Here is a 12,503-nt window from a genome sequence, read left to right on the forward strand (position 1 = left end):
AAAATCTGCCCAGTTACTGAAACCATGATTACCAAGTGTCATGATTAATAGAACTAACCCCAGTCTCTGTTCCACTTAGGTCAAGCAGTCAAGCACACACATTTTCAAGTAGGGGAAGCAGGGTCCCAAAGGCCACACAGCACTTCTGGCTGGATGGGCCCCAACAGAGTTGTATATACTAATTTAAGAAACCTAGCCAGCAAAACTAGTTTAGGGGCAAATGCTCCTAACCACCGTAGGGGTTTCTGAAGTTATGATTTATACTATAGTCACAATCTTTATGGTGTATTATTAAAGATAAATCATACCCCAAATTGTATTTTAAATGTAAAAAATCATATAACTACATCTCCATAAAGAAATATTTAAAACTAAATAAGTGCAGGGAAACCGGAGAAACTGTCCCTGTCTGACCTCTGTTCTCACAACACTGGGAACATGGGACTTGATGAAGGCCCAGGAGGGCGTGCAGGACAAAGCCTTCCTGGTCACCAGCCAAGTGCGTCAAGAACCATGATGCCAGAGATATCCCCACGCACAGTGGCAGGATGCTCTTCATCTGTCCTTTCTTTATCTGTAACTCTTGTTCTAATTGAAACATTTACTGTAACACTTACTGTGCTCTCCATGCTTGCAAGGAGGGTATAAAATAAGATGCTGCTTCCAATAAAGCTTGCTGTTAGCCATTAGCTCTTGGTCCATCTCCATTAGCCATCAGCTTTTGGGGACGTCCACGTTTCCATTATCTTTTGGGAACCTCCCTGTTTCTATCGACCATCAGCCTTTGGAAACGTCATTTCATCGCTCGTCATCTCCCCAGGACTCCTCCTCATGAAGGAGAAGCTACCACAAATAAGTACGTTAAGGTTTTGGGTAATTCATATATGGAAAACATCTAATTTCCTAATACTGCCGTATGTAGTACATATATCTATTTGACAACTCCCCTTCTGCTCACCCACTCTACCAATTGGTACAGAAAAGTGATCATGATTTATGCAACTCAAAACATTGCCATCTTTGGCATCTCTTTCTCTTCATAAAGCTGTGTTCTCTTTAGCAAAGTGTCAATAAAGCCAAATGCAACCTGTGCCACTGCATTAGAAAAGATCATTTAATTTGTAAAAACCCATTGATTTGTTCCCAGTCAATAGGACAGACTGAGCTGACACAGCAGAATACACTCTAACCCCATCCCACTTTACTTCCCACTCAAAACACAACTTTTCTGATATTAAACTGAGTTCAACATCAAGAGAGGGAAATCTCAGAATGCTAGAAATGAAAAAATAAATAAAGCCAGGAGAGGTATCAGAATCTATAGCTAAAATTCATATAAGAATCTTAAGTAAATAGTCATGTTTGAGGTCCTGAGGATTTGTCACTCTCCCATGAAAGGATACTTAGGCTGTGGTACGCATGTCTTCATAGAGCTGGAACTGTGCTTAAAGTAGCAAAGTAATTTTCTTCTCTTGAGTTATTGGAACTCTTTATGTGCCATGCTTTGTGGTAATGTCTGACATCACACTACCCATAAGATATGGGGTCCTCAAATCCACAATATTTAAAGTGCTTTATAACCAGAAAAACCTCAAGGTAAATAGAACAAGAACACGAAATCATTTTGTGGGAACATGTAAGTGAGAATACACTAAATGTTCATAAAAAACCCTAAATATGAGTGTATTTTAAAAGTCAGCATTTCCATTTCTAAGTATAATCTCTTGGAAAAGATGCACGTTTACCAAAACGCATAGATCAGAAGGTTTATAAAAATATTGTAAAAGTAAAAATCTAAAACAATATAAATGTTTATACTTGGAAGGAATAAGTAAACAAATTACAGTATATCCAAACAATCGTATATCAAAAGTTAATATGCATACTTATAATTTGTACATAATTTTTATGTATACTTCAAGTAAAACTTAATAACAATATTGAGTAAACTAGATTTTACTATATTGGTATTGATACATCTTGAAAACAATGTAGAGTGAAAAAATTGCAATATAGTGCAATAGATAGTTTGTTAATTTCAACAATTAACCGAAAGAGGGATAGTATAAACTGTTTGTGTAGGTACATATATGTGTCTATATGTATGTGTGTATATATAAGTATATATACATACATATTCCATATATTTAGATATATATATCTGGACTATATATACAAAATATACATACAGTAAAACCTTGGAATGCGAATAACTTGTTCTTTGAGTGTTCCACAAGCCGAGGAAATATTTCCAATAAATTCTAACTTGATAAATGGGCAATGTCTTGTAATATGAGTGGTACATGATGCTGAATGTCACATAATCACAAATGAGCAAATGGTTCTTCTCTCTCTCTCAGTGGGATTGTGGGTGATTGTCTCCCATGCTCAGATGCTCGGTCTCAGGCCATGCTGTTTAACAGAAGTCAGTGATTTTTCAGAATGTTGGAAGGTGCCCACAACTAGCACTAGTGTATTTTTTGTCATCATATAGCACTTATAAACGTTCCTTTGCTTTTCCATACAAGAGTAAGGTTAGGAATGCTTTACTTCATTCTGAGTCAGGCTGCCTGCAGATATAGACCATTTCTGGAGAGGCCTTATTGCCAGTTATATTAAATACAGTATATGACAAGTTTATTAATACTGTCCTGTAGTCAACATCTGTGTGAGTATATACAGTGGCCCCCATGCAGAAGAAGATTCCATTAAGCCAATAGATAGCAGTGATTCTGTTAGCGATGGTGAAAGCCAAACACAATGATCCTATCTCTCTCTTTTCTTAATATTTATTTATCCTTTTTCTATTTTTTATTTTTTTAATTAGTTTATTACTTAATTTACATCCAGGGTAGTTAGCATATAGTGCAACTGTGATTTCAGGAGTAGATTCCCTAATGTTCCTTACCCATTTAGCTCATCCTCACTCCCACAACCCATCCAGCAACCCTCTGTTTGTTATCTATATTTAAGAGTCTCTTATATTTTGTCTCCCTCCCTGTTTTTATATTATTCTTGTTTCCCTTCCCTTATGTTCATGTTTTGTATCTTAAATTCCTCATATGAGTAGTCTTAGGATATTTGTCTTTTTCTGACTGACAAATTTTGCTTAGCATAATCCTCTAGTTCGTCCACATAACTGCAAATGGCAAGATTTCATTCTTTTTGATTGCTGAGTAATATTTCATTATATATATATATATATGCCACTTCTATTTTTATGGAATGCTTTTTGAATTTGCATGTCATCCTTGTGCCAGGGGCCTTGCTAATCTTTTCTGTATCATTCAAATTTTAGTATATGCACTGCCAAAGCAAGCACTATACCACATCTTCTTTATTTGTTTATCCATCGATAGACATTTGTACTCTTTCCATACTTTGGCTATTGTAGATAGTGCTGCTATAAACATCGAGGTGCATGTGCCCCTTCGAAACAGCACTCTTGTATCCCTTCGCTAAATACCTAGTCCTGCAAATCCTGGGTCATAGGGTAGTTGTATTTTCAATTTTTTCCATGCTGCTTTCCAGAGTGATTGCACCAGTTTGCATTCCCACCAGCAGTGCAAAAGAGATCCTCTTTCTCTTCATCTTCGCCAACATGTATTGTTGCTTGACTTGTTAATATTAGCCATTCTGACTCGTGTGTGGTGGTATCTCATTGTGGTTTTTATTTGTATTTCCCTAATAATGATTGATGTTTAGCATTTTTTCATGTGTCAGTTGGCCATCTGGATGTCCTCTTTGGAGAAGTGTCTCTTCATGTCTTCTGCCCATTTCTTCATGGGATATTGTGTTTTTAGTTGTTGAGTTTGATAAATTCTTTATAGATTTTGGATACTAACCTTTTATCTGTTATGTCACTTGCAAATATCTTCTCCCATTCTGTGGGTTGCCTTTTAGTTTTGCTGATTGTTTCCTTTGCTGTGCAGAAGCTTTTTGTTTCGATGAGGTCCCAATAGTTCATTTTTGTTTTTGTTTCTCTTGCCACTGGAGACATGTTAAGTAGGAAGTTACTGCAACTGAGGTCAAAGAGGTCTTGACTTGCTTTCTCCTCGAGGATTCTGATGGCTTCCTGTCTCATGTTTAGGTCTTTCATCCATTTTGAGTTGTGTGTATGTGTGTGGGGGGGGTGGTATGTGTGTATGGTGTAAGAAACTGGACCAGAACGATTTGCTGAAGAGACTGTCTTTATTCTATTGTATATTCTTTCCTGCTTTGTCAAAGGTTAGTTGGCCATATGTTTGTGGGTCCATTTCTGGGTCTTCTATTCTGTTCAATTGATCCAAGAGTCTGTTTTTGTGCCAGTACCATACTGTATTGATGATTACAGCTTTGTAATTTGTAATTCACCTTGAAGTCTAGGATTGTGATGCTTCCAGCTTTGGTTTTCTTTTTCAAGATTGCTTTGGCTACTCTGGATCTTTTCTGTTTCCATACAAATTTTAGGATTGTTTATTCTAGCTCTGTGAAAAATTCTGGTGTTATTTTGATAGGGATTTCATTGAATATGTACATTGCTTTGGTTAGTATTGACATTTTAACAATATTTGCTCTTCCTATCCAGGAGCATGGAATATTTTTCCATTTTTGTGTCTTCTTCAGTTTCTTTCATAAGCTTTCTATAGTTTTCTGTATAGCTATCTCCCCTTTGATTATGTTTATTCTTAGGTATTTTATAGTTTTTGGTGCAATTGTAAATGGGATATATACTTTGATTTCTCTTTCTGTTGCTTCATTGTTGGTGTATAGGAATGCAACCGATTTTTGTGCATTATTTTTATATCCTGTGATTTTGTTGAATTCATGTATCAGTTATAGCTATCTTTTGGTGGAATCTTTTGGGTTTTCCATATAAGGTATCATGTCATCTGCAAGGCGTGAAAGTTTGACTTCCTCCTGGCCAATTTGGATATCTTTATTCCTTTTTGTTGTCCGATTGCTGTGGATAAGACTTCCAATACTATGTTGAATAACAGTGGTGATGGTGGACTTCCCTGTCTTGTTCTTGACCTATGGGAGAAAGTTCTCAGTTTTTCACCATAGAGAATGATATTAGTGGTTCGTCATTCGTATATTGCTTTTGTAATTTTGAGGTATGATCCTTCTATCTCTACTTTCTTGAGGGTTTTTATCAGGAAAGGATGCTGTTTTTTGTCAAACGCTTTCTCTGCCTCTGTTGAGATCATGTGTTTCTTGTCCTTTCTTTTATTGAAATGATGTATCACATTGATTATTTTGTGGATATTGAACTAGCCCTGCATCACAGGTATAAATCTCAGTTGGTCATTGCAAATAATTTTTTTAGTGTATGGTTGGATCCAGTTGGCTACTATCTTGTTGAGGATTTTTGCATCCATTTTCATCAGGGAAATTGGTATGTAGTTCTCCTTTTTAGTGGAGTCATTGTCTGATTTTGGAATCAAGGTAATGCTGGCTTCATTGAAAGAGTTTGGAAGTTTTCCTTCCATTTCTACTTTTTTGGAACAGCTTCAAGAGAATAGGTGTTAACTCTTCTTTGAATGTTTCGTAGAATTCCCTTGGAAAACCATCTGGACCTGGACTCTTTTTGGGGGAGATTTTTTATTACTAATTCTATTTCTTTACTGGTTATGGGTCCATTCAAATTTTTGATTTCTTCCTTTATCAGTTTTGGTAGTTTATATGTTTCTAAGACTGTCTATTTCTTCCAGGTTGCCCATTTTATTGGCATATAATTGTTTATAATATCGTCTTATTATTGTTTGAAAATTTTCTGCTGTGTTGGTTGTGATTTCTAATCTTTCAATTTTTTGTTACAAATTTTAAATTTATTTTTGAGAGAGACAGAGCTTGAAGTGGGAAGGGGCAGAGAGAGAGAGAAACAAAGAATCTTCGACTGGCTCCTTCGGTTCTGTGGTTATAGCTCAGGGCCTGACATGGGGCTTGAACCCACAAATCATGAGATCATGACCTGAGCCAAAGTCAGATGCTTAACAGACTGAGCCACACAAGCGCCCTTCCTCTTTCATGCTTGATGTTATTTATTTTGGTTCTTTCCTTTTTCTTTTTGATCAAACTGGCTAGGGGTTTATCAATTTTGTTAATTCTTTCAAAGAACCAACTTCTGGTTTCATTGAACTGTTCTACTGTGTTTTTTCTTTTGTTTCAGTTCTGTTGATTTCTGTTCTAATCTTTATTATTTCCTATCTTCTGCTGTTTGGTGGCTATATTGCTATTCTTTTTTCCAGCTGTTTAAGGTGGAATGTATCTGAGACCTTTCTTCCTTCTTTAGGAAGGCCTGGATTGCTATATACTTCCTTATTATGACACCTTTGTTGCATTCCAGAGGTTTTGGGCTGTGGTGTTATCATTTCCCTTGGCTTTCATGTACTTTCTAATTTTCTCTTTAACTTCTTGGTTAGCCTGTTCATTCTTTAATAGGATGGTCTTTAGTCTCCAAATATTTGTTATCGTTCCACATTTTTCCTTGTTTTGATTTTGAGTTTCATAGCATTGTGGTCTGAAAATATACACGGTATGATCTCAATATTTTTATACATCTTAAGGGCTGATTTGTGTCTAGTATGTGATCTATTCTGTACAATGTTCCATGTGCACTGGAGAAGAATGTGTATTCCACTGCTTTAGGATGAATTTTCTGAACATACCTGTTAAGTCCTTCTGGTCCAATGTGTCATTCAAAGCCATTTTTTCCTTATTGATTTTCTTTTTAGATGATCTGTCCTTTACTGTAAGTGGAATGTGGAAGTGCCCTACTGTTTTGGTATTATTATTATAGAGTTTCTTTATGTTTGTGATTAATTGATTTATAGATTTGTGTGTTTCTGCATTTGGATAAAAAATGTTTATAATTGTTAGATCTTCTTGGTGGATAGATCCCTTAATTAGAATATAATGCCCTTATTCATCTCTTGTTACAGCTTCATTTAAAAAAAATTTTTAAGATGTTCATTTATTTTTGAGAGAGAGACAGAAAGACAGAGGATGAATGGGGGAGGGACAGAGAGAAGGAGAAACAGAATCTGAAGCAAGTTCCAGGCTCCAAGCTGTCAGCACAGAGCCTGATGCAGGAATCGAACCCACGGATTGTGAGATCATGACCAGAGTTGAAGTCAGACACCCAACTAACTGAGCAAACCAAGAGCCCCTAATCTTCATTTTAAAATTTACATCATCTAACATATGTATGGCTACTCTGGTTTCCTTTTGGCAACCATTAGCATGACAGATGGTTCTGTCCCCTTACTTTCAATCTTAAGATCTTTAGCTCTTGTAAACAGCATGTAGATGGATCTTGTTTTCTTATACATGCTGTTTCCCTATATCGTTTGATTGGAACATTTAGTCCATTGACTAAATGAGTGAGTACTGAAAGATATGAATACATTGCCATGATGTTGTCTGTAGAGTTGGAGTTTCTGGTGGTGTTCTCTGGTCCTTTCAAGTCTTTATTGTTTTTGGTCTATGTTGTTTTTCTTTTTGTTTTTTTATTCATCTTTTCACCCCTCAAAGAGTCCCTTTTAAAATTTCTTGCTGGGCTGGCTGGTTTAGTGGTCACGAACCCCTTTAAGTTTTGCTTGGGAAATTTTTTTTACATTTATTTATTTTTGAGAAACAGAGGGAGACAGAGCACAAATGAGGGAAAAGCAGAGAGAGAGGAAGATACAGAATATGAAGCAGCCCCAGACTTTGAGCTGTCAGCACAGAGCCCAATGCATGGCTTGAACCCACAAACCATGAGATCATGACCTGAGCCAAAGTTGTATGCTTAACCAACTGAGCCACACAGGGGCCCTGAGTTTTGTTTGTCTGGGAATCTTTTTATCTCTTCTATTTTGAATAACAGCCATGCCAGATAAAGAATTCTTGGCTGCATATTTTTCCACTTCAGCACATTGAATATATCCTGCCACTTTCTTCTGGCCTGCTAAGTTTTGATAGATAGGTCTGCTGCAAACCTGATCTGTCTTCCCTTAAGTACTTTTTTTTCTCTTGTTTTATTATTCTTTCCTTGCCAGATTATTTTGTGAATTTGACTGTGATATGCCTTGTTGATGGTCAGTTTTTGTTTAATCTAATGGGAGTCCTTTGTGCTTCCTGGATTTTGAGGTCTGTCTTTCCTCAGGTGAGGAAAGTGTTCTTGTATGATTTGCTCACATAACCTTTCTACCCCTTTTTCTCTCTTCATCTTCTGAGACTCCTGTGATTTGGATGTTGTTTCTTTTTCATGAGTAACTGATATCCCTAATTCTTAAATCATGCTCTTTTTGTCTTAGTCTCCTTCTTTTTCTCCTGCTTCATTGTTCTCCATGAGTTTTTCTTCTACATCACTGATTCACAGCTCTGCTTCATCCATCTTTGCTGCTGTGACATCCATTTGAGATTGCAGCTCAGTTATAGCATTTTTATTTCATCCTGAATAGCATTTTCTACTTTTATCTCCACAGAAAGGGATTTTAATTTATTTTTAACCCCCACTTATATTCTTATTAATGTGATTCTAAATTTTGGTTGAGACATCTTGCTTGTATCTGTGTTAAGTCCTTGGCTGTCATTTCTTCATTCTTTTGGGGTTAAATTCATTTTTCTCATCATTTTGAAGGGAAAAAATGAATTAATAATGTAAAAATATAAAAATTAAAAAATTAGTAGCAACACACACAAAAAAACAAATAATGCTGGGTGCTAGGTGGTAGGTGTATTTTTGTCTACTTGTTGCAAGGAGCTTGATAGATTAGAGAAAAAGAGGAAATATAAGAAAAGAAAAAAAGGAAAATGTTTGAAAATTTGAAAAATGGATATAAGAAAATAGAAAAATTGAAATGATGAAAGTAAAATAGAATTTAAAAAAGGAAATATTACTGTAGAAAAAATAAAAAACATTTTAATAAAAATGGAAAATAAAAATATTTTTTTCTCTTTATGTATTCAAGAATAAGAAAAGGAAAAAAAAAAGAAAGAAAATAATTGAGTAGATGGAACAGTGAACAGACTTAAATATGATTGAAATTACACCAGTTTTTCCTAGAAGTCTAACTATGAAACACTTTATGGTCCATAAACTATGCAGACAGAGAGACTTGTGGTGTTTCTGAAGAGCATGGTTGGCCCAGTTGGGCTAGCTTAGTGTAATGGCTCTGTTTCCACTAGGTGGCGCTGCTTAGCTTATTGGGGTTGATAGTAGTGGCACCTGTAGGCATGTATTCACATGCATGGCAGGGGTGAAAATGGCATCACCCAACTAGCCAGTCTCTAGTATCAGAACTTTGTGCTCTCCCTGACCACAGTCAAGCACCCTTTCTTTGTCCCCAGGTTCCATCCAGTCCCTGCTCTTACACTGTCCATGACTAAGCCATCAGGGTGCCAGGCAGCACCTCCCTCTTGAGTTTTATCTCAGATGTGGCCATGTTTCCCAACCCCTCATTTATGAGGCACTGCAACTTTAACCTGTTCTGACCCTCTCAGAGAAGGTCTCATCAAGCAATGGCTGGATGCCTGCCCACCTCCAGATACATTCGCAAAACTGTGCTGCTGCTGATGCCTAGAGACTGTGGCTGGATCCCAGCCCACCCTAGAAAAAGTTCACACGACCATGTAGCAGCAGCATTTCAGCGATTATGGACAATCACAACACACATCCGGAATGAACCTTCCCCCTTAATGTCTTTATTCAAGCACCAGTGAATATGGTTGTTCTCCAGGGTCTGCTGGGACCTTTGCCTGTGGGGCGGCCACACAGCCTCTATCAAAGGTCCTCCCAGGAGGGGAACTACCTCTCCCCATGTGGCCCAAGAACCCCGAGGACCTCATTCTCTGCTTCTGGGGATTTCCCCTTCCCACCAGAGCACCACCAGTTATAGTGGCATGGAGTTTCAGACTCTCTGCTCTCCCTGTTCAGAGTCTTAATGGAATTTAAACCCTCTTCTTTCTCCTTTATCACTTTTTTGTTCAGTTACTTGTGTATTCTTCCTTTTCTCTCACGCTATTTTCAGGGGGGTTGCTTTCCCATACTCTCCCTGCCCCAATGTCTGTCCTCTCTCTGCAAGCAAAAATGGCTCCCTTCCCTTTGCGACTTCTTTCTCCCCCCGTTCACCTCTCCATGCCATGTTTCTTCTGAGTTCTGTGGTTCAGCTTGTGCAGATTGTTGTGTTAATCCTCAAATAAGCTTTAAAGGTGTGTGAGATGGGTTAGTGTTGATCTTGCTGTATTTCAGGGACGTGAGATGCAAAAAAATAATTTCCATGCTGTTCTGTCTTCTTGGTCCCCAACCCTCCTCTCACTGTGTTCCTCACACCAGTCACAAAGATTTTCAAAGGTAAGTTCAGGTTAGTTGTTCATTTTTCTTTACATTTTGTATTTTCTTTATTATTTTGTATTATACTATAGTATTGTAATCATTTTTATATGAATATTTTTGGGTTTTGGAATGAATCATCTGAGCTTCCATTATTTGGATTACAAGCATGTTTCTGGAACAAATTATACTCCCAAACCAAGGTTTTATTATGTATATATAGACACACACACACACACACACACACACACACACACACATATTCTATAATGATATACATCTAGTCATGACATTAGTAACCATGCAGACCTAGTATAAATAGAACTGTGAAAGCCTTAACTCGATTTAAAATATTTTACTACTATTATAATGGAAAATGTCTGAAATCAAAGTGACAAATATTAGCATTCATTAATTTTGACAGACAAATGTGATTTTGTTCTTTTATTCTGTGTTCTCTCATTTTTAGATGTTGCAAAAATTAAAATTAACTATCAATTCAGACATTCTTTTCTCAAGTTCAGATTATGTAATAAAGTCACCAAGATGAGCCTCACATCTTCAATTAATTAGCATCTTCACTAGTATGATGTGCATATTAGGTCACGCCAAGATGATACCAGGAAATTATTTAAAATAGAGCCAAAAACGTTCCAACAGAATGTGTTTTAAACTTATTCAAAATTATTTTACATTGTATCTCCATTTTTGTATCTAAACAAATTCTGTAATAATGACCAACAGCTGATAAATTCAAATAATAAAACAAAATATTACCTCTCTAATAAAGAAAATGAACTTAACTGAAACATTTTCAATGTTAAGATGAATCAGAAAAGAGAGTTTAGGATTTTTCCCAGCTCATTAGAAATTTCAATTAACCAGAATATGCCATAACCTAAGTATTATTATCTTGAATGCGGGTTTATAGTTGGAAATAAATCTACAAGGATATATATTTAAGCTGGTACAAGCATTCAAAAAGGATTCATTTCCATATGAATAATTAATATGGTAATTATAAATGGATCATGTATTCATAGAAATCAGATCCACAGTTCCTCTACTTGGTACAATTTGTTAGTCATGAGTTTAAAGTTTTTAATGTACTGGAAAGTAATAAAACTCTATTTCATTAAGAATTGTATTTAATTCAGAATTTGCACAAATCCAGCTGTTCTCTTAACTCACTTTATTATATACATGTTTTCCTCAATTAAGATGCAGGTATTGATTGTTATAGAACATATTTTATATTACTGAGGGTCCAGAGATATCTAGATAATATATTATTAAGTGGGGGAGATATTTTATTATCAGCTTTGGTTTTCCAGGCCAGTGGTTTCTAGGATATTGGGTATCATAGAGCAGTTATTTTATTTTACTTTATTTCATTTTATTATTTTAATTTTAGATGACTTATTATATACATAATGGTTGAATATTTAAAAAAAACTTTGAAACCGTATTTTTTAGAGCAGTTTTAGGCTTACAACAAAATTGAAGGGATAGAACAGAGATTTTCCATATACTCCCTGTCCCCTCAAATGCATAGCTTTCCTCAACATCGCTCATCTGAGTGGTACATTTTTTATCAAGGATAAATCTGCATTGATACATCATAATCACTCAAAATCCATAGTTAATTTCAGGTTCCAATCTTGTACATTCTGTGGTTTGGATAAATGTATAATGACATAAGTCTATTATTAAAATGTCATACAGAATATTTTCATTACCCCACCAAAACCACTGTGCTCTGCTTAGTTATGTTCACCTCTTCAGTCTTGGCAACCAGGTATTTTTCTCTCCATAGTTTTGCCTTTTCCAGAATGTCATATAGTTGGAATCATACAATAGGTAGCATTTTTCGATTGGCTTTTTTCACTTAATAATAGGCATTTAACTTTCCTCCCTATCTATTCATGGCTTAACATTTCATTCCATTATTGCACTGAAAATTAATATATTGCCTAGATGTACCAAAGTTTATTTAATTTACCTTCTGAAAGACATCTTGGTTGCTTTAATTATTTGGCAGTTATGAATAAACTGCTATAAATATCTGTGTATAAGTTGTTTTGTGAACATGTTTTCAACTCCTTTAAGTAAATACCAGGAGGCAAGACTGCTAGATGTATATTAAAAGTGTTTTTAATTTTGTAAAACATGAGCAAACTGTTTCCAAAGTGTCTATACCATTTTT

The 12,503-nt window shown here is 35.8% G+C and overlaps 1 non-coding gene across 1 annotated transcript; it reads right to left on the reverse strand.

The window, feature by feature from the left end:
- Positions 1 to 3,214: 3,214 nt before the first annotated feature.
- Positions 3,215 to 3,320, reverse strand: LOC115284470. Its single transcript, XR_003905223.1, has one exon. It is a non-coding gene; the product is annotated as a U6 spliceosomal RNA (small nuclear RNA).
- Between the last annotated feature and the right edge of the window lie 9,183 nt (positions 3,321 to 12,503).

This window comes from Suricata suricatta, chromosome X (genome assembly GCF_006229205.1).
Source record: "Suricata suricatta isolate VVHF042 chromosome X, meerkat_22Aug2017_6uvM2_HiC, whole genome shotgun sequence".
In the NCBI taxonomy this organism is placed as follows: Eukaryota; Metazoa; Chordata; class Mammalia; order Carnivora; family Herpestidae; genus Suricata; species Suricata suricatta.